At 45.7% G+C, this 22,145-nt stretch overlaps 2 long non-coding RNA genes across 2 annotated transcripts in view; both read right to left on the bottom strand.

Annotated features, from left to right (window-relative positions):
* The window catches only part of LOC309533346, a 510,607-nt gene that overhangs the window by 162,988 nt on the left and 325,474 nt on the right, over positions 1-22,145 (bottom strand). The window lies entirely within an intron of this gene.
* Positions 12,252-20,474, bottom strand: LOC309533364. Its single transcript, XR_014220170.1, has 3 exons — positions 17,506-20,474; positions 15,717-15,819; positions 12,252-12,471 (listed from the first exon to the last, which is right to left on the bottom strand). It is a non-coding gene; the product is annotated as an uncharacterized lncRNA (long non-coding RNA).

Genomic DNA, 22,145 nt, shown 5'->3' with positions numbered 1-22,145 from the left:
GGCCTCGGTCCAGTATACCTGAAGGAGCGTCTCCACCCCCATCAGTCTGCCCGGACGCTGAGGTCTAGCGCCGAGGGCCTTCTGGCGGTTCCCTCACTGCGAGAAGCAAAGCTACAGGGAACCAGGCAGAGGGCCTTCTCGGTAGTGGCGCCCGCCCTGTGGAACACCCTTCCAGCAGATGTCAAGGCGATAAACAACTACCTGACATTCAGGAGACATCTTAAGGCAGCCCTGTTCAGGGAAGTTTTTAACGTGTGATATTTTATTGTATTTTTGGTTTTTATGGAAGCCGCCCAGAGTGGCTGGGGAGGCCCAGCCAGATGGGCGGGGTATAAATAATAAATTATTATTATTATTATTATTATTATTTCATAGTTTTTCATGGCTTTCAATTCTCACCCCCCCCCAAAAAAAAATGCTCTTTGCTGCATTTGAACAAGTACTGTCACATGTTGTAAGGGCTCATCCGCACTTCTGCTTGTCCCACCTCTTGGCTCCAGGGGAAACCTACTCTTTACAGCTGATTCGAAACAAACATAAACCAGATTTCCCACAGATGATTGCTCCAATTTAGTGGTAGAGACCAGGTTTTCCCAGGGAAAGCAGCAGATCCAATGGAAAACTGATAGGCAAGCGGAAAACCTCTTAGACCTGTGTTTTCTAACCCTAAGTCCACCCAGTGCATCCAGATGTGCTGATCCTCCAGATGCAATTGGAGAAGAATGCAAACAGTGGTGGATTAGAGTCAGGATGTGCTGTTCCATAGCAGCCACCCCACCCCAAGTGCCCATATCTGTAAGTGTTTCAATCACCATACAATGCCCTAATATCTGCATGCCATCACAAGGCAGCACAATTTATAATCAGGGATGAATGAATTTTCCCTAACAATGAATAGGAGGGGAAGAGGGAGAGGATTAGAGGGGAACAATCGGATGGGTGCTGTTTTTCTATATACACCACATGCAAAGCAGTCACGTTTGTAACCAAAATATGCACCAACAATACTTTATTATCTGTAGCATCTCCCTGTAAGAGATCATTCAATACAGTTTCACAATAGATAATTAACAAAACATAACAGCATACACATCAATATGAAAGCATGGGGACGGGCTTGCTCTGCACTCAGAAGGCCTCTGGTTCTATCACTGGCATCACCTGGTAAGACTGGGAAGCTCAGAGAAACCATGGTCTGAAACCTTGGATGGCTGCTGTTGTAATTCAGTGTAGACCATACTCAGCTACATTGACCCAATGGTAACTTGCTATGTTCCTAGTCCATGTGAGTGGACTGATCAGAAGGGGCCATCACCTTGGCAGTGCAGCAGCTCCATCCATGCCTTGGTCCTACAGTTTCATACCCTCTAACATTCCACTGATGAAAATTGGGGCACATGTCTTTGGGTGCCATGGGAGCCAGCTGACTCATGCAGCGCTGGAGGTGGGAAACAGGAAATTCCAGGATTGAATCAGAAGCCAGGATAGCCTCTGTAATTCCAGGATGTCCCAACAAAATCGGGACACTTGAAGAGTATGCAGTTCAGAACTAGTCAGATGGTGCTGAGTATCTATTATTTGGATGCTTCCCATCACTAGAACAAAAAGGGTATGTGCAATGCATCTCCCTCCCTGGGAATTCTGCTTTGTGACTTTTCTTTTTAAAGCATCCATATTGTAAATTGTATTTTATGGTCCATGTGAACCATTTGGAGTACTTGGTTGGATAAGCGGCATATTAACACAATAAATAAATTATGGGTTTAAAAGGAACATTCGTCTTTGGCCACTGTCAGGGAACTGCCATCAGTGCCGGAGGGGGAGAGCAAAAGCCAGAGGGATTCCAGAGAGCGTCCAAGGATCGGGAGAAGCAGCCCATCTTCTGGGGAAGAGAATCAGCGTAGCACCAGTGGAGAAGGGGGGCAGATGGGGGAAGCGGCAAGGCGGTCCCATGACTCCTTGCCTGGGACCAGCGGGGAGAGTAGGGGTCCCTCCGTTGCCCACGCCCTCCTTGCACAGAAGGCTTTCGCGCAGAGAGAGTAGGAGGAGACTAGGCGTCAAGGAGCTTCTTTGCTGGAAGAAGTTTAAGAAACGCCCACTGACGGATTCTGCCAGCGACTGAGTCAGCCACGGGTGAGTGGCATCCGGACAGATAAAGTTTACTTAGGCAGCCAGGCCAGGTGTTCGCACCCAGCCAGGGAGATAGTTGCCTGCTTACGCACGAGCAACCCCATAGAAACCTTTACAGCCACCTTTTGAAAGATACAATATGTTTTAGGCAGCTACCTGAAAACCAAATAAGTTGCTTGCTGGGCCTCTTTGGGCAGAGCATTTCCCCACTATGATGGTGTAAAATGTGAAAAGGTATAAATCTGAGCTCACTATTATGTTGTGGGTTGACATAGCAGCCGCCACCCCATCAAGCCATCATCCAAACCCTGTGACTCTCCATGGAGCCTTTGAAAGGAGAAAACAAGCCTGAGCAACTCTAGAACTAAACCCAAAGCAATTGTCACTAATTCAACCCTGGCTGATTTATTTTATTTTATTTTGGAGTGGGAGGAGAGTTCGGTCACAACGGATCACTTCTGAAAATGCCACGCTATGAATGTCAGCGAACATTTTCCAGCCCAGTTACGACTGGAGAACTGACATAACACATTTCCATTAGTTCCAAGAATTTCCCCTCTCTTCCCCTGTACTTACGAATCACCAAATTAATCTTCATCAGTGCTTATTCCTCCTATTGTTTGTTTTAGTCCCGTTCTTTATTTTGCAGAAAATATTTGTTCTTTCCCCCATGTTATTTATTTGGCTTTGCTGGCTGTCTCATTTGCTATTTATCTTATTTCCATTTCTTATTACTGGCAATACAGGCACTCTTTTTCCACCCCAGAGTGCTGTCCTGGAACCATATTCATTTTATTCCCCCTGTTCTTAAATTCCTCCGTGTTAATCATTTATCAGCCCCTTGCAGACAGGGAGAGGGGAAACCGGGCAGATTCCCTTCGAAAAATAAATTACTACGTGGCTTCACTTTGATCACTACAGTAAGTTAGGGAAGCATCATTGCACCCATTATGCTGCCTTCGCATCACATCCCTTTCTGTTAGTGAACCAAACAAGTAAACCAGCTCAAAATAGGCCATCCCTCATACATCTGTTAGAGCTAAGAAGATTTAGCTCTGTGCACACAAATGCAGTTGCTTGGCAATTCCCATATGCACCAACCTCATCTTGTCCAGGGTCAATGTTCATTTCAGGATGTAATTTGAAGTTTGTTCTGCTTGGGCTTCTTGCCATCTTTTCAGAAAACAGTCGTGGAAGGAAGCCCTCCTGGTGGGATTCACTGCTGAAGTGAAGCACATCGAAAACTGTTGCTTAATAGCTGAGCCCAGACTCCAGTTTTTTGTGGTCAAAATGTCCTGGGGTGCCGGCACCCAGCAATGTCTTACGGGGGCAGGAATGCTGATTCGCATGGATCTCACCTCCCTGCAGGAGCTTCCCCACCCATTGCAGTAGAAGGAGTAAGATAGCTAATGTGTTGCCTTCCAGCTGCTATCAGGGCTGGCCCACTCACGAGGCAAGGTGAGACGACTGCCTTGGGCAGCAGGATCCATGGGGGCAGCAGAACAGGCCTTCCAGGAATGCACCGCCTGCTGCTGCTACTGCCATGCAGCATCAATATCAATAAAATTCAAAAATTCAAAGGTCATTGGGGGGGACCCAGTCAGTAGACATCAAATGATCACTAGGGCTAGCTGGCCAAGTTGGTCCTACTAGGGCCAGCAAGGAGACCAGGGAAGAATTTAAATGTGGGGTCCCAGATAGGGTTTCTTCATAGAAGAGGAGAGGGGGAAAGGGAAAGGGAATAGTGGATCAGGCTAATTCAGATTGAAGCCAGGCAGAATAGCTCTGTCTTACAGGCCCTGTGGAAGGAGATCAAGTCCTGCAGGGCCCTAGTCTCGTGGGTCAGAGCATTTCACTAGGTCGGAGCCATCACTGAAAAAGCCCTGGCCCTGATGGAGGATAGGCTGACTTCCTTAGGGCCTGGGACCTTTAAGCTATTATTATTCATGGACCTTATATAAAGTGCTTTATCTTCGCCAATGTAGCTGAGTCCCCTGTCACCTCTCCAGCTTCTGACACCTCCTCTTCCCAGTCTAATCCTTCCTCTTCCTCTGACCGCTCATTGTTGTCCCACCATCAGTCCCTGGACTCCGAGCCTTCCTCCCTTGGGGTTTCCCCAGCTGGTACCTCCCACTATTCCTCTTTGTCCAGCCAGTTCATGACACCTGAGACATTCCACGTGCAAAGTGCCTTCTATCACTGAGTTACATCCCTTCCTGAATACATGGTCTGACTGGGTATAAGGAAGCTACCTGCATACCTAACTATAACTTACCGTATTTTTCGCTCCATAAGACACACCTGACCATAAGACGCACCTAGCTTTTAGAGGAGAAAAGGGGGAAAGCCTCATTTGGGAGGGGATCAGCTCACAGTTGTGCAGCTTACTTTGCAAAGAGAAAAAATCCTGTTTTTATGGGGTTCAACTCACACTTCTGCAGCTTCTTTAGGAAAGGAAAGGGAGCCATTTCTACAGTTTCCAGACAGATAATCTAATCAGCCGGTCATATGTCGCTGGGGAAACAAATGGCCTCTGTCTGCAGAACATTCAACAATGGAGGCCTGGGCAAGGGGCCGGAAAGGGACCCAGAAATCAACCACACATTTGCTCCATAAGACGCACAGACATTTCCCCTTACTTTTTAGTAGGAAAAAAGTGTGCCTTATGGAGCGAAAAATACGGTAGTTGCACCACAAAATCTTTCTTCAAGCGCCTGCTCACACTCCCTCCTTCCGTATGGCTCTGGCATTTGGCAGATGGGGAGGGTTTTACAGATAGGAGGCACTCTTCAACCATCATGAAAACAAAGGCGAAATGAGGCAAATTGTATCAGCTCATCTCTTTTCCTCCAACTGCCTCTTACGCTGCAATCGCTCCATTTCCCAGTTGCATGCCGGGAGATAACTAACAAGACAAATGGGATGATGTTAGCTGTCTTATTCCTGATACTGTCTGATGCTAGCCTGCATTGTTCAAATTAATTAATGCCACATCATTATCTTTAGATGGCAGGCAGATGTTGGGGTTATGCTTGTTGTGAACCTTGAACACTTCTACTTCACAGATCAAGAGCAGTTGCTTTATAACAGAGAAATCAAGGTCTAGGCCTACTGGCAGCGATTTGGTTTTGTAATTATCTTAGTAATAGGCCTCTGTTATTATGCAGTGAAGGTCCTCTTTCCTCTGCTGATGGGTCATGGCAAACCCGCGGGATCCATATATGGTCCAGTTCCAATTTCTCCCCTGTAAATGACTTGCCATCTGTCAGCCGTTCAAGTTCACCTATTGCCATTCCAGAAACACCAATAAATTAATTGCAGACTTGCAGGTTCAACTAAGATCATAAAATTGATTTAGGCTGTGATTTTTTTGTCGTCCCCTCACCATCACACACAAAAAAAGAGAGTCGAAGCTGAGCTGCTAAAAATAATCAAGCATATTTGGCCAGGAAATGAAGTTCAGAACATTTTATATTGGTTTGCAATCGAGGTGGGTTGTATTTTGATAAAAAGTCAGATTTAATGGGTAAATCTGATGCCCATCCAATTTGCAGAATCTAAATCCTTCTGCTATCTTTCCTTTTGCTAAGTGAAGTTGGAGACGCCTGGAGAATGCGTGTGGAAGTCGTTTACAGCGGTATCTTGTTGTTTTCTGTATTTGGGTTGCTGTCAGTGGGTGACACAGTCCTGGTGTTCTTGGTAGTTTTTGCAGGACCCATGAGATGCAGGGTCAGGGTGTTATGCACTGAAGTTCTCACCCTGGTCCAGCAGGGGGATACTGTAAATAGTTTTCACTCAGGTCTGCATATGCAAATAAGGAATTGAAAGTGACGTTCAGTGATTGGATAGTTACAGAAAGTTGTTACTGTTGCTTTGTAGTTGAGCTCTATATAAGCAGGTTGGCTGAACCCTTCAGTCCAGTTCTGTTCTGGCCTGTGAATAAACAAGAACTGTTTAAAGAATCGCTGTGTTGTCTGATATGTTCACCGACAACTTAATACAGGGGTTCTTGCATATGTGAATATTGATATGCTACTGGGGGTGCATTTCCAGACCACAATGTAAGTGGCACAATAAACAGCATTGCCTCCAACAGCCATAGCAGCAGTAATATTCGTTGTGCTCAAACTAAAAGGCTTTCAATTGATTTGGTGAGCTGTTATATGTAGGAATTGGGGTGAAAGGGAGCCTCTTCCATAATCAATTCAAGAGATACAGCTTTTCAGAGAAGAGATCAAAGCTTTGCAGCCCACCGTGCTGGGTGGAAGGTTGAGGAACTGCCTCTCCAGGAAATCTACTCTTATGCACAATAACCGTGCAGAGTACGTCTTATTCAAAGGCAGAATAGGGACAAATAGATACAGGGAGAAATCCTATGCACAAGAAGCAGGCCAGTACGTTTCTGAGCACAATACAAAGTGTTGGTGCTGACCTTTAAAGCCCTAAATGGCCTCGGCCCAGTATACCTGAAGGAGCATCTCCACCCCCATCGTTCAGCCGAGACAACAAGCTCCAGCTCTGAGGGCCTTTTGGCAGTTCCCTCACTGTGAGAAGTGAGGTTACAGGGAACCAGGCAGAGGGCTTTCTCAGTGGTGGCGCCCGCCATGTGTAACGCCCTCCCATCAGATGTCAAGGAAATAAACAACTATTTGACTTTTAGAAGACATCTGACGGCAGCCCTGTTTAGGGAAGTTTTTAATGTTTGAGGTTTTATTGTGTTTTTAATATTCTGTTGGGAGCCGCCCAGAGTGGCTAGGGAAACCCAGCCAGATAGATGAGGTATTATTATTATTATTATTATTATTATTATCATCATCATCATCATCATTATTATTATTGTGGTACCTTGGGTTAAGAACTTAATTTGTTCTGGAGGTCCATTCTTAACCTGAAACTGTTCTTAACCTGAGGTACCACTTTAGCTAATGGGGCCTCCCGCTGCCGCCGTGCCGCTGCTGTGCGATTTCTGTTCTTATCCTGAAGCAAAGTTCTTAACACACGGGGGGGGGGTGTCTGCAATGAATTTACAACATTTACCACAAAGCCAGCACTTTCCTTCTTTCGTCCCATCCCTCAGTGGTGTTTACTTAGCGGGCTACGCTGCTAATATAGAATTGAAAAGTTAACAAAAACTGATAATATCATTACTTGCTCTTTCTGTGCTAAAATGGCCTCACTGTAATTGGTGCTGTTTTGCACAAAATTACCATATAAATTATGCCACTGAATTCTGCAACTGAAATAACAGTCGTTTGCCACAAACGGCAAATCTCAGTTAATTATTGATAGTCTAATAAACAAGGCATTCCAATCCATCGTATTATTCATTATTAATACATTAACAAGAAGGCTTAGTTTGCATTTGTTACAGCGGCATCAGTTATGATTAACTTTTATGAAATGAGTGGACAGTGCAAGTATTCCTAGGGCATTTTCTTCTAATGTCCAGAAATGCTAGGAATCCACATTACATTCCAATGCCGGGAACCCATATATTAATCACATCTTTCGTTTTCACTTAGGCAGGTCCCCCTCCCCTTGAATACTGTTGTCTATGTTAGTTTGGAATTTGCATATGTGACTTGGTGGTCCAATTAGTGACAGAAGACACTTCATCAGGATGTAGATGCCTGTCAGAACTGCACTAGAGCTTTAGAGGGAAGTTAGAATACATCAGGCCATCTCTTTAGCGGAGGCAAAGCTTCTCGTGGTATAGTGTGTTCTCCCTAACAGAGAGCACGTGTTGCAGTTAGGGGAACAGGCCACCCTGTCATGACTAGGCAAATTTGGTGGAACCCTAGCCTTTAAGAGGTTAATTGGTTTGCTGGGGAATTTTGATTGTTGCCAATTCGGAGGAGGGGTCAGAGGCTTTAAATACAGAGGCCAGATGATGGGACGTCCTCTTGGCCGTTTTGCACTGGATCACCCACCCTCCCTCCCTTTTATAGGGTGTTTTTTTGTTTTGCTCGCTTGACCTTGCTATGCCTGTCATGGGGTCGTTCGCCTTGGAGCGGGGGCCTGGTAGGAATTTTGCCATCTGGCTGATTGGCTGGTGCCATTTGGTTTTTGCCTACTGCGTAGCAAATCGTCACAACTTGTAAGGTTGGCGGTTAGGCATTGGTTAAATTGGTGCTTGGAGGGGTAAGTGCCTATCCCTCCAAATGATGCGGAAAGGGAATTCCATTAAAGAAATCCAGGGGCTTGCCATTCTTTTCGTCCTTGTCCATGGAGCCGGAATTGGGCCGTGCAAGTCCCACAGGAACATGAGGGTGAGAGGTGTGGGTCTGATTCCCAGCTTCATTTCTCACCCAATACTTGTTTCCCACTCTGGCTTCCAGTGGTGTCCGGAAGGGACCAGCTCTGTCCTTGGGGGGCAAGGACAGATAGTCATAACCAATGCCTAAGCAACCACTCACATTTTTTGTATTTGAATAAAGTTGTGGCCAAAATGATGCCAAAAAACTTAAACAAAAATTGAAGTGTGCAGTGTGAATTATTTTTGGGGGTGGCATTGTGGGACTCAACATGCAACTGCTGCTTCATATGCAGATATTGGCAAGCATGGCTTCTCATGCATGGCTGAGGGAGATGTTTGAACCTTCCACAAGATTGATGCCATCACTTGGCATGGATCCAGAAGCTACAGAGCCACCTCAATAAAACATCACGATCCATATATCATCACAGGCCCCTAAATGAACGTTTAGATGTCTCTCAATGGCATCTTATCATGACTGCTCGTACTACTGAACACTTAGTTAGCACCTTCTGCTTGCTAATATGAACAGGGATCAATCTTACTGTTGATTCACGGAAATGCGCTCATCACAGCAACCTGTGACAACAAGCTTTGGGCAGCCATCTTGCATCCAACGGGGACATGTGGAGGGCATGTTGAGAAACTCTGTGTGCTTGGCAGCTCACCAGCAGACCACAAAGTGCTCATTTCCCTCTGCTAATCAAAATGGGCAAACACTCAGCACACTTCCAATCCATTCTAGTTATCAACCACTTGTTTTGCACCAGGGTGAGGAAATTAAAGCATCATTTTGCAATTTGGAGGCTACATAAGTGAGGTGGTGTATTATTTGGCCATTAAATAACCCATTAGTATTGCATACTTTTTGATATGCGCACACACACACACACACACACACACACACATCTGACAATTAACCCACCAGTTAATTCCATCTCAGTATCTTAGCAAAGGAAAGAGCTTTTCCTTTCCTTTCTAAAGATTTCATTTGAGTAGATTTCAATAACTCATTGAAGCAGAACTGTATAAAATGAGAATGTCTTGTCAAAATAACTGCAGTCAGGGCCGTATTTGTGAGATACTTATTGCCCTGACAAGTTCAAGGAACCAAGTCAGATTCCTGACAAGGCAAGATACTTGATTTGACTCCAATGAATGACAAATCAATAGGCTTTTTAATCAGGATTTTAGGGCACACGTTAAAGATGGATCACTTAGCAATGAAATAAAAATATCCAGGGCACCAAGATCCTGAGAACTGTACCATGTTGAAAGTATTATTCAAACACAGACTTGGTTTAAGGTTTTTGGAGCACAAATATACGGGGAGCTGGCAATCCTGATTGCCAGTGGAGAACCAAAAGAAAGACGATGATGATCCAAAATTTGTCTGTCCCAATTGCAATGATTAACAGAATTAATCAACAATGTAACTCATCTACAAAATTTGGATCGAGATCAGGACATTTGTTTGTCACACATGATAGCCTAGCTTCATTATTAATAGTTTGCATTATAATTGTTTCACCATTTACAACATTGTATTGTACTAATTACATACTTTTGCAATAGATTGGGCATGTCCAATAGGCAAGCAAGCACTGTTAAGCCTCAGTGCTTTCAATGAGATGGATTTAAGAATAGAGGATGGCACTTTCATTGAAGTCAATGGGTCTTAAACATGCTTACTTCAGCTGGCTCATAGTAATTTTAAAAAATGCCGTGGGGGTCTTGGTGCTATATTGAGAGCTTATTGCCACATCAGACAATTAGGACAGTTGCATATAAAATGGGATTTTGGGGGAGGGGAGGGGGCAGAAAAGCTGTTCTTTAAAAAGAAATCACATAACTTGGATAAAGAAAATGTTCCATCATATAACTCTGAAAGAAAGGCAGAAAGACACACAGCAAATATTTGCATTCATCCTGAGGCTCCAGAAATATTAATTGTATTCCTTGTCAGGATTGCAAGAGGATGAGCAAACTGCAATCTATCACTTCTTGGGACATTTCATGTTGTCATTTGCTTTACCTGCTCATGAGGAATGTCTGAGCATTCTTATGCCATGTCAGGGAGGAGAGGCTTACAGCCTAGGCTTTGAACACACTGAGGGGATCATTTGTTTTCCCATAAATCTATTTTCCCCTTTATTTTTATTTTATTTTAGGAAGGATTAGCTGATTGCTAGACTCTGGAAAGTTACCTAGTGTATTCCGGTTGCTGAATCCATAAAATAAGAATCACAGGAGAGCAAACACCTTGCAAACACTGAGAGCAATGGGTAAGGGCATTCTAACAAACTGGAATATAAATAAATATGAACTAAATAATTCAGGCAGTCGTGTAGCTATTTACTTTCTACTGCCAGATGAGAGCTTTTTTAATCTCTTGAGTGACAAAACCAAAAGAACAGCAGTGGTTTAAAAAGAGGATTGCCAGGGAGGGGGGACCCACATCAAATGTATATTTGAACATAGACCATTTTTGTTTTAAGGAGTAACATATTCAGATGATAGATGAATATGGGCAATATACTCTGTTTGATCAAAACTACCCTTTTTAAAATGAGAACATTGACTCAGGAGATGCTGGATCCCAACATGTAATGCTTTTGCTCCCGAGGAGTTGAAAAGCCAAGGTTGTTTTTGTTGTTGTCGTTTTGAGGGATTGGGGGGGACAAGAGAGGATAAGGCAGAGTAGGGTGAGTTCTCCTTGTCCACTTGGAATGGGAGGTGAACAAGCAGTAATGGCAAAAAGAGAAGAGGAAAAGTGTAGGGCAAAGAGCCTCCTGGAATTGACAGTGGACATCCTACTGGGGCACTGGTGTTGAACAGTGCCCAGTGAGGCTGACTCCCACCTAACACACCCTCTGATATTAACCCAGCAGATGGTTGTCCAGAATCAGCCCTTTTCAGCATGCATTGGAATTCAGACTCCCTGATGTCCCAGGGTGCTCACTGGAAGGACAGATCCTGAAGCTGAGGCTCCAATACTTTGGCCACCTCATGAGAAGAGAAGACTCCCTGGAAAAGACCCTGATGTTGGGAAAGATTGAGGGCACAAGGAGAAAGGAGAGACAGAGGACGAGATGGTTGGACAGTGTTCTCGAAGCTACCAGCATGAGTTTGACCAAACTGTGGGAGGCAGTGGAAGAGGAGTGCCTGATGTGCTCTGGTCCATGGGGTCACGACTAAATGACTAAACAACAACAACACAACAATTTCCCTGGACCAAGCCATCATCAGTGGGGTACCAAGAAAAAAATGGGAGGGGGACAGGCACAAAAGAGGCAAAATACATTTCTACATTGGCGAGTTGCATCCTACATATTAAGATTTAGGAAAGGAAGATAACAATCTATGGAGGGCACAATGTTGAATGTCACTGCTCTAAATCATGCAGGAAGTTAGACAAGTCCAGGAGTCTCACCCCTGCAGAACTTTGCCCTTCAGCTCATGATGGGCTGCAAACAAGGGAGAAGTGATGAGAAGGTGAACAGGAGTCCAGTAATGAGGGGCGGCCTCCTGGTTTGGCAGGCTTCTTGCCTCCCAGCTCTCCTCTGGTACCAGCCATGACCATTATGCATAGTATATGGCTTTCCAAAGAATTCTGGATGCTTTATTTATGGAATTTCATGTCAGGGGACGCCTTTCATTTTTAGTGGTTTGGAACTGGCATTTCAGACTCTCTTCTTTTTCCTTTTCGAGCTCGAGGTGGAAGATGAGTCAGAGGTCGAGAGGTGGGATTGACAAAACACAAGGCTCAGCAGCTGTCTTGCGAAGTAATGCTAAGCGGCATTGACTTCAACACCATGAAACATTTATTATTAGCTAAATAGTTAATGAGCACGACAGGTTTGTATGGAACATAGCAGTCTATTTGCCCAAAAGCTCAAGCTTAAAGATGCTTAAGATGCACAAACAAACAATAGACAACAAACTTGTGACTCCTGTATGCAAACATGAGTTTGAACACTAAAGAAATCCCTTCAGTGTTGAGGACACGGCTCCTTCTCCCTTGTTTACGTGCCCAGGCAGAAAGAAGGTCAGCTTGAACTACGAGTTACGACTGCAGCAGACAACTAGAAAATCAAAGAAATATAGAAGCCATTGGGAGGAATCTACCAAAACAGGAAAGACTGTTATTCTAGGACAGAGGTAGCCAATCTATACTTCAGTGGACGTCAGTAGACTGAAAGGAGATAGAACACCCAGCTTCAAATATTTACAGGGCTGTTATACAGAAGAGGGAGCAAGCTTGTTTATGATGGTAAGAGCTATTTGACAGTGGAATGGTCTCCCTCAGAGGGTGATGGACTCTCTTTCATTGGAGATGCTCAGAGGGTGATGCTTATCTTCCATGAACACTCGAGTTGGGTTCCATCCAACTCTACAACTCTATGATTCTATTATTCCAGACCATTGGCCATGTTGGATAGGGCAGGATGACAGCTGGATTCCAATAACATCTTAGGTAGTGATAGACGAAACCATCTTTCTCCAACCCATGTCCCTTGCCCATGAGTAGACCGCCAAGCTTGTTCCTTCCCAAGTCTATGCAGATTTGCATTAAGAGAAATTCATTTTAAAAACATTTAAAACTGCCGCACTTTCAACAGATTGAAATAGTTTTGGAAGCACTTTCCAAGGTAAGTGGGACGCGGGTGGCGCTGTTGGGACATGGGTGGCACTGTGGGTTAAACCACAGAGCCTAGGACTTGCCGATCAGAAGGTTGGCGGTTCGAATCCCCGCGACGGGGTGAGCTCCCGTTGCTCGGTCCCTGCTCCTGCCAACCTAGCAGTTTGAAAGCATGTCAGAGTGCAAGTAGATAAATAGGTACAGCTCCAGTAGGAAGGTAAACGGCATTTCCATGCACTGCTCTGGTTCACCAGAAGCAGCTTAGTCATGCTGGCCACATGACCCAGAAGCTGTACACCGGCTCCCTCGGCCAATAAAGCGAGATGAGCGCCGCAACCCCAGAGTCGTCCATGACTGGACCTAATGGTCAGGGGTCCCTTTATCTTTACCAAGGTAGTCTAAGGGCTTATTCCCAGGTTCTTTTTTCTTTCTTCTAAATCATTTCTAGCAGCTTGCAGCAGCAACTTGAAAGTATGGCACTTGCTGGAAACTATTGAAAACCAAGTCCTGCGAAGTGTAAGGCCCCTTCCCCTGCCCTTGAACTGGGTGTCATGTACCTGTAAGGCCACCAGGAACATTGTATAGTAAAAAAAAAAAAAAAAATGGCTGTCCCAATAGGTACATAGGGCCACCATCATTTCCTCTATACAGTTACCCAGGAAGGGATGGCATATCACTTCCAGATGCTTCCTCCCCTCCCTTGTTCACATTAAACTATAGTTTGTTTTAAAACTGGTTTAATGTGATGTGAAAATTAGGTCATTAGAACCAAGCAAAAGCACTCTAGGAGAGCGTCTTAGGAGCAGAGAGAGAGGTTTGGCTTAGTGAGAGGTGAGGAGTGGGGAGAGAAGAGTGGGGAGCTGCATTCGGCTCCCTGAGCTTAGGGGTTTGCCCCCTGTCCTCTGTCCCATGCCCCCAAACTGGACTGTGAACTAGTGAGCTCCATCTGAGTGTTATTCCTTTGGTTTGCACAGCCAAAATTTATGCTTCAGGAAAGTTCCAATCTTAGTCAGGTGCTCCTGGATATATCAAGTTTTTAGATCATGGTGTTGTTTTTCCCCTGATATGGCTGTATGTATCATATCGCTCCTCAGGGACCAGATCCTATTGGCCATCCATGGCAGAAGCAAATAATAATGAAAGAGTTATCAAACCCATCCACCATCTTGTGGCATTCAGGACGGATTCTCTAGAGCTGAAAACATGAGCTGAATAAAACTTGTGTTAAAGCTGTCTTTGTAACCATGCAGGAGAAGGATATTCTTTCAGCTTCGGTGCGATGAGACCATTGTTCTTATGTACACTTAATTGTCAACATAATTGTTTAAACAGAAGCCCCTGTGAGTCATTTGTGTGTCTAAACTATCACCTTGATTCTGACATTTGGAAAAGGTAAACAACCGTTTATGACAATCATGTCAAACAGTTTGGTATACCTTATAAGAGGGAGTTTGGGGTTTGGGGACTTTGTTAGCACATCATACCAGGCTGTTAAATCTGCCGTGATCCTGTCAAAGTCACCAGCTCGATTAGCAAAATGAGCTGGTTAATGCAGTCATCCCATATGCTGCACGCAGCTTTGGTCTGTCGTGTTGAAAGACAGTTCCCCTTGCCAGTAAACACACACACCCCTCATCATAAAATAAATCATCCCAAATGGCATTGGTTGTGTGCTCAGGTATGTGTTTGATGGTGCTGAATGCAAATGACCCCAAGCCAACCCATAGTCAAGCACCCCAGAATCATCTTACAGGAAATGCATAGACAACCAAACTAAGGTAGTCCTCAGTCCTATTTTTCTAGAAAAAGGGGTGCCAAAGCTTACAATGAACTCCTTCCTCATTCTCTTAGAATGGCAATGGCTGCCACTTGAGAGGAACTGAGTTCTGGTGAGTTCCGGCTGAAGAAAAGCCCTGCTTGTCCCTATTTGAGCCAACAAGGGCATCTTCTGAGGCAAATATTTCTTCTGGAAGCATAATCTTGCTCACTAGAGATGCTGGAGACTGAAATATGGCTTTCTGAATGCAAATGATGTGCTCTGCCACTCTCAGCATAGCCCCTCCTTCCCCGCATGCCAATGCCGCACTACATACCTGAACAGGTAACAAGCCTATGATGCGCAACAGCGCAGTGTGCAGCTGACTGGTCAAAATAACTATTTCAGTGAAGTGGAAAATGTATTCCTCTTACTTTTAAGATTCAGTAAATTTTTCCTCAAAGATTATTATGGGTCCCAAATTTCCTGCGAGGTTCCGGAAATGGGATTTAATGTATCCCACTAGGGCTTTTGTTTGATGCCCTAATCTCTTGATACCAGGATAATAATGGGAAGCATGGCCTTTGTGGGTGGGTATTATAGAGAGCGTGAGATAGGGGAAGCTCAATAAATTTCACTGAATTGGTTCTTTGGCAACCATGTACCATTTCCCCCAAGATGACCTATAAGCCCTGAAAGTGGCAATGCAGATCAGCTTGGAAGTGGGTTTGGCATGTCTCCATTGGCGTTAAAAGGATTAAAAAGGTGATGAATTGCTCCATGGGAGGTTTCCCTACCTGGGCATGTCAGGAAGCCTGACAACCTCTGTGTGATATTTGCAGGCTTGTTTCACCTAGCGATGCTGCAACTGGGGGGAGGGGAGTGGGATGGGGTGGGAAGGCAACAACAACAACAAAATGTATCAGTCCCACCATATTTTTGATTGATGATGCCCCATTCGTTCGCTTTCAGGCCTGATTGCAATGTCATAAAAAAGGAGAAAATGCTGGCATGGAAACCATCTGATAATCATATCTGAAAAAGCAAAGAAATATCCCAGTGCTTCCTGTATGATTTTGCTTACCAGGCGTTTCACAGATTTAGAGATGAAGCTTCGACGCACAGAAATTAGATGGGCACTTTGTCATTCCACAGTAGTCTTTATTCAAGGATCTCAAACAGCTTGAGCAGCGGTAAATCAAACTTTAGACAGAGCAGCACCATCCTGGTCTCCTTCTATAGCTTCTCTCCAGAGACCAAGGAATTCAGAAAGACTGAAATCTCTGTAACTAGAGTTGATCCCACACTGGGTCTTTTAGTGCTGCTGAGGCACTAAATCAGACATTCCTCATCTGATAAAGTCATGGAGAGATTGGGAGGGGAAAGGTGGTTCTGGCAAGCCCTAGCCTCTCCAACCATCACTTTCCCTTTGAGCTGAAGGGCAGAGTTTTCCAGGGATGAGTCTCCTGGACCTGCCCAACTCCCTGCGTGATTGAGAGCAGCAACAGCCAACACGGGGCCTCCAGCTGTAACTCCCAGTATCCCTGACCATTGGCCAAGCTGGATGAGGTTAATGGGAGTTGGAGTCCATCAACATCTGAATGACAACCTGTTGGCTACTCCTGGTTATGCAGGGTCCTAAACTCAGAAAAGCTTCCCTGAGTGCAGGAGGTTTGGCCTTCAAATCACAGACCGTTGTAAGCAAGGGGAAGATGATGCCAGAGCTGTCACCTTGCTCTCCCTCATGTAATTTTAACTGAGTGAGGAAAATGAACATCTGGATAGACTGATTGTTTCCCCTCAGATAGCCAACCACTGCATTAAAACAGGGGCTCCACACAGCATTTAATATAGTGCCATGTAAACAAGTACAGTGGTACCTCGGGTTACATCTGCTTCAGGTTACATATGCTTCAGGTTACAGACTGCGCTAACCAGAAATAGTGCTTCAGGTTAAGAACTTTACTTCAGGATAAGAACAGAAATCAGGCTCCGGCAGCGCAGCGGCAGCAGCAGGCCCCATTAGCTAAAGTTATGCTTCAGGTTAAGAACACTTTCAGGTTAAGAACGGACCTCCAGAACGAATTAAGTACTTAACCCGAGGTACCACTGTACTGTCCTTCCCCATGGCTGAGACCTTTCTAGAATGCCTACTCACAAGTTAAGCCTCGTTCAGCAAAGTTCCCTGGCCAACGTCAAATAAAAGTTAAATGCTTGCCAGTTCAGCCATTTTGTCGCTTCCTGATCATCCCAAGTGAGGGATTAGCACATTAACTTCCCTTTGAACATCCTCCCTGTGAATAATTGCCCCACGTGGCTTTGTTTTCCCATGAGGGGGCTATTAATTCAAGAGTCTCTCTCGTTTTTTTAATTTTTAAATGAGTAATATAGCTATTGAAAAATATTGCTGGCTGAAGTCCCATCAGAGCAACACTGCATTGTTGTTGTTGTTGTTGTTGTTGTTGTTGTTGTTGTTGTTGATGATGTTGTTGTTGTTAAAATCAGTCAGCCACCACAGCAACTGAATGCCCCCTCCTTGCCCCACTTCACTGCCTGTGAATGGACTAGCAAAATCCAGCTTTTAAATCTTAAAATAATAATAATCTCATTAATTGGGGCACCTCAGTGCTTGTTGTTTTTGTAAAATCAAGTAAACATTTGAGCCCAAAAATGTTGCCCCTCCAGGAAACGACAGAAGGAGGGGAAAGAGGGGTTAGTTACCTGTGCCCAGAATCTGTTTCAATGCTCCTTTTTCTCAGTCTCTCTCTGTCCCTTTGAAAGAATCTGCCAACTGTCAGGCTATAAACCATCCCAAGAATACACGTTGTCTTTTCAAGAATGAAACCTCCTTAGCAAAATCCACCAGGTAGAAATCTTCAAATGACCTCTAAGGCTGACAAATCATCTGAGAGGAAGAGAGGGGCAATACAATGAGAGCTGCCTGCTGTTTCTTGTGCCGAAGTCAGAAGAAAATGCCAAGTGAGGAAGAATACTAACTCTCCGAGACTATTTAAAATTCCAGCAGGACGACTCTGCCTGCATTCCAATTTCCTCCCATAAATGCACACACAAAAAAGCATCTGAATGTCAGAAAATCACCACATGCAACCAGATTCTTTGACAAGCGGCAATTTATTTAGACTGCCCTCCAGAAGTTGAAAAGCTATTCTTCTTTCCAAATGTTGCTACGGCTCTAATTGAAAGGTTACATAAGGATCACAGATTTTCCTTTCAATGAAATATGGTTCCAAGCATCTATGAGAAGTGCAACTGAAAAGAACTTACTGGATTCTATTATGTGTCATGCCAGGAAGGCACCCAGAAAATATTAGAGATCAAGGCTCCCCTGAATAACATGAGGAGGAGAGATTCGGGTGGGGATGTTGCTGAGGAATTTTCATGACCATTGTAATTAATGGACCTAAATTAGGGTATAATCCTAAACACAAGAACTTGTTTTCAGGTAACCAGGGACAAAGTACTCCAGACTGAAACTCCATTCAGGAGCTAGGCTGTGTAAGGCTGTTGGAGGGAAAACAAGCCTTTCAATAGAGTTTGAGTTACACCACCCTTTTTGCTAGTTTAATTTATGCTAGCTGCATCAACAGAAGTATAATGTCCAGATATAGGGAAGTCGTAGTTCTACCCTATTCTGCCTTGTTCAGACCACACCTGGAATACTGTGTCCAGTTCTGGTTGCCATAATTTAAGAAGGTTGTTGACAAACTGGAATGTGTGCAGAGGAGGGCAACCAAGATTATCAAGGGTCTGGAAACCAAACCTTATGAGAGCTGGTTGAAGGAGCTGGGTATTTTTAGCTTGGGGGAAAAGGAGACTGAGAGGAGATAGGATAGCCATCTTCAAATATCTCATGGGCTGCCACATGGAAGACGGAGCAAGCTTGTTTTCTTCTGCCACGGAGGGTAGGATCTGAACTAATGCCTTCAAGTTACAAGAAAGGAGATTCTGAATAAACACCAGAAAGAACTTTCTGACAGTAAGAAAGTTTGGTTGAGATTCCTGCATTGCAGAGGATTGGACTAGATGACCCTTGGGATCATTCCAACTACAATTTTATAATTCTATGTTGTGTTCCCAAGTCACATAGGCTTAAGCCAATATGCCATGCTTAGTCCAGTTCAGCTGGCAGTAGCCAAGCTTCCAATTGGATGTGGTATACTCTATGCCAGGGACATGGGTGGTGCTGTGGGTTAAACCACAGAGCCTAGGACTTGCCGATCAGAAGGTTGGCAGTTCGAATCCCCATGATGGGGTGAGCTCCCGTTGCTCAGTCCCAGCTCCTGCCAACCTAGCAGTTCGAAAGCATATCAAAGTGCAAGTAGATAAATAGGTACCACTCCGGTAGGAAGGTAAACGGTGTTTCCATGCGCTGCTCTGGTCCACTAGAAGCGGCTTAGTCGTGCTGGCCACATGACTGTACGCCGGCTCCCTTGGCCAATAAAGCGAGATGAGCGGCGCAACCCCAGAGTCGGCCACGACTGGACCTAATGGTCAGGGGTCCCTTTAACTTTATACTCTATGCCGGCTTAATTTAAGCCACTTTCCCATATTTAGAATTGCTCCTTAAGTTAGGGTTAGGTGTACTCTGAGTAAAACTCAGTTGAACAGAGACACCCACCCAGCCCATGTTTATGATGCAACACAGGGAGATTGTAATTTGACAGTGTTGGGTCTCCACTGCTCTGCTACAGTCGCTGTCCGTCACAATCTCATTCTTAAAGGTCACTGCGGAAAATCAGATAAGAAGGATGTAGCCATGGTGCTGATTTGTCTGGACTGAGCAATATACCTGGAGGGAAGCACGTGGGTGAGTCGTCTTGCCCTGCACTTTCTCATCCACCAAGACATTTCCACTGCCCTTTCTGTCTTCTCACAGCTCCGGACGATGCTTTTCTGCTGCATCTGGAAATAGTGGGCTTTAGTAGAATGTCCTTCAGCATACGTGTAGCAATGCTGGCACAACACCGAAGAGTGTGACAGCACACTTTTGCGACAGAACTGAACCCTAAGAGGTGTTTGTGCACATGAGCATTTCTGTTCAGCTTTGAAAGGCACGTTGCCTAGATGTCTAAATTCTACCCTACAGTGACACCAAGAGGGGGGAAAAACATATACTGTAACATTTCGCTGAATTCAGCCTAGAGATGCCCATGTTAAACATGCTTGTTTGCATTTGACTTTGCCCAGTTATAAGATGCTTCCTACCTTCTGCTTTGATGGTTTTTTTCTGGTCTCACTCCCCCTTCTTCTTTCCACGCTTTGCATGCAGAAATTCCAAGGCTTGGTATCCCTGACATTTCCAGTTGAAAGAAAGAAGAATGAGATAGTCAGGGGTGGGAGAGATATGTGCCAAAGATCCTGGAGCAGAGGCGTAGCATGGGAGGGGGGCTGGGGGGCCATTGCTGCAGGCACAGGTCTTTTTTTGGCGGGGCCACATTCCTCACAGCTGCCCAGATTGGCTGGAGAAACCCAGGCAGATGGGTGGTGTATAAATAATAAAATTATTATGACTATTAACAGCTGGAGGGCGCCATGAGAAGGACGCAACAGCTCACGGTGCCCTGCGAACCCACTGCCATTTTACCCCTGCCCTCTAGTGTCCTTTGTACCAGCCTTCCAGCTGGAGGGAGGCTTGAGAAGGACACAACAGGCACGTGCCCTGCCAACCCCACAGTGTTTTTGTGAGTCTCAAAGAGCGGCACGCAAAGCAGAGTGGCGTCGGCCAGACGGGCTCCCCACTGTGCTGCCAGGCAGATGGCACAGTGCGGAGCTGCTTAGCTCCAGTGAGCGGGGGTCACCCCGGCAGCTCACCCCACCCCCATGGCACAGAGCACCCCCTCAATGCAGCGCATACACCCTGTTGCATGCGGGGAATGCTCCGCCACTGCCCTGGAGAGCTGCAGCTAGTCAGAGTGGACTACGCTAGATGGGCAGAGCTTGATCTAGGAAATAGCCTCTTTAGCACATTACTGGACCACTGTTGATCAGAGCGCCAGAGTAGATGACCCTTTGGAATTTGGGCAATTCTTGTGTTTCTTACATCCATGCAAGTTTGCCTTTTCATCGTCTGCAGGCTCTTTGTCCCTGTTCCTTGGCACTGCATGGAAACATTAGAAGCTGCCCATTGGGCCATCTAGCCCAGTATTGTTGGCAATGGCAGGCAGTGGGTCACCATGGTTTCAGACAAAAGCCTTTTCTGATCTGGAGATGCTGGTAATCCAAGCAGAAAGCAGCTTGCACCCCCTGCATGACAAACATCATGTGCAGAGTCCTCAAGGGGGCAGTCAGAAGCAGCGGCGTAGCGTGAGTTGTCAGCACCCGGGGCAACGCAAGTAATTTGCGCCCCCTAACCCGGGGCAAGGCAAGTAATTTGCGCCCCCCAACCCCTAACCTGCGAGTTGCCGCTGGCACTGCCGCGCAAACAACGCTGCTTGCCCGGAGGAGGATGGAGGCAGAAGCAGGGTGCGGAGGCTGCCCGTGCCCGGCCAGGCGTCGGTGGCGGCGTCGGCGCTGCTGCAGCGGCTGCTCCTCCTGCGAGCAGTGAGCGGAGTGCAGCCACAGCGACGGCGGGGCGCGCGCGCGCTAGGGCGCAAGGCTGGCGGTGGCGGCGGGGAGCCCGGCGGAGGAAGGAACTTGTCCCTTCCCTCTGGACTCGCGCCCCCCCAGATGTTGCGCCCGGTGCGGTCGGCACCCCTGGCACCCCCCACGCTACGCCACTGCGCAGAAGCAGCTGCTTTCTCAAGGTACCAACTCTTTTGCCCCTCTTCTCCTTTCGCCCAGGTTAGCTCACCAGCTGCCTCCTAGATATGGCTGAGGAGGAAGCCCTTCGAACCGGAATGTGGAGTGCCGAACGCACAGTGAATCGTTTAGCACTTCTCCTTCAGAAACATGAGTATGGGCCTTTAAAACATCTGAGCAAAACAAAAAAACCAAACAAAAATCTGTCACTCCAACAGCTATCACCCTGTCAAAATGCCCCAGAGCAGAATTCCTTCCCCTGGTTTCTAAACAGCAGTGGGAGCGGCGGCAGTGAGTGTTATAGTTGTTAGACAGCAAGTATTTTTGGAAAGATGACAGCTGGCTTGTCAGATGTTAATGCTGAAGTACTCGGCGTTTGTGTGTTACAACAATAATGTGGCAAGCATTTATTCCTGCATTAGCGTATGCAGGGCCATGAAACTGCCGCCTGAAGACTGTAGGGGAAATGAGGCCAGGCTGTGCCACTTCCATTCATGTTACCAGATTCCCACTGAATATAAATTACCGTTGCGCTTATTTTTGAGCTTACTCACACAAGGTAGTATCAGTGCCAACATCTGCCACTGGAAAAAAAATTATCA

This window comes from Podarcis vaucheri (genome assembly GCF_965113315.1).
Source record: "Podarcis vaucheri genome assembly, chromosome: 5".
Classification (NCBI taxonomy): Eukaryota; Metazoa; Chordata; class Lepidosauria; order Squamata; family Lacertidae; genus Podarcis; species Podarcis vaucheri.
Note: the sequence above shows the minus strand (reverse complement) of the source record. Positions and strands in the feature narration are given on the sequence as shown.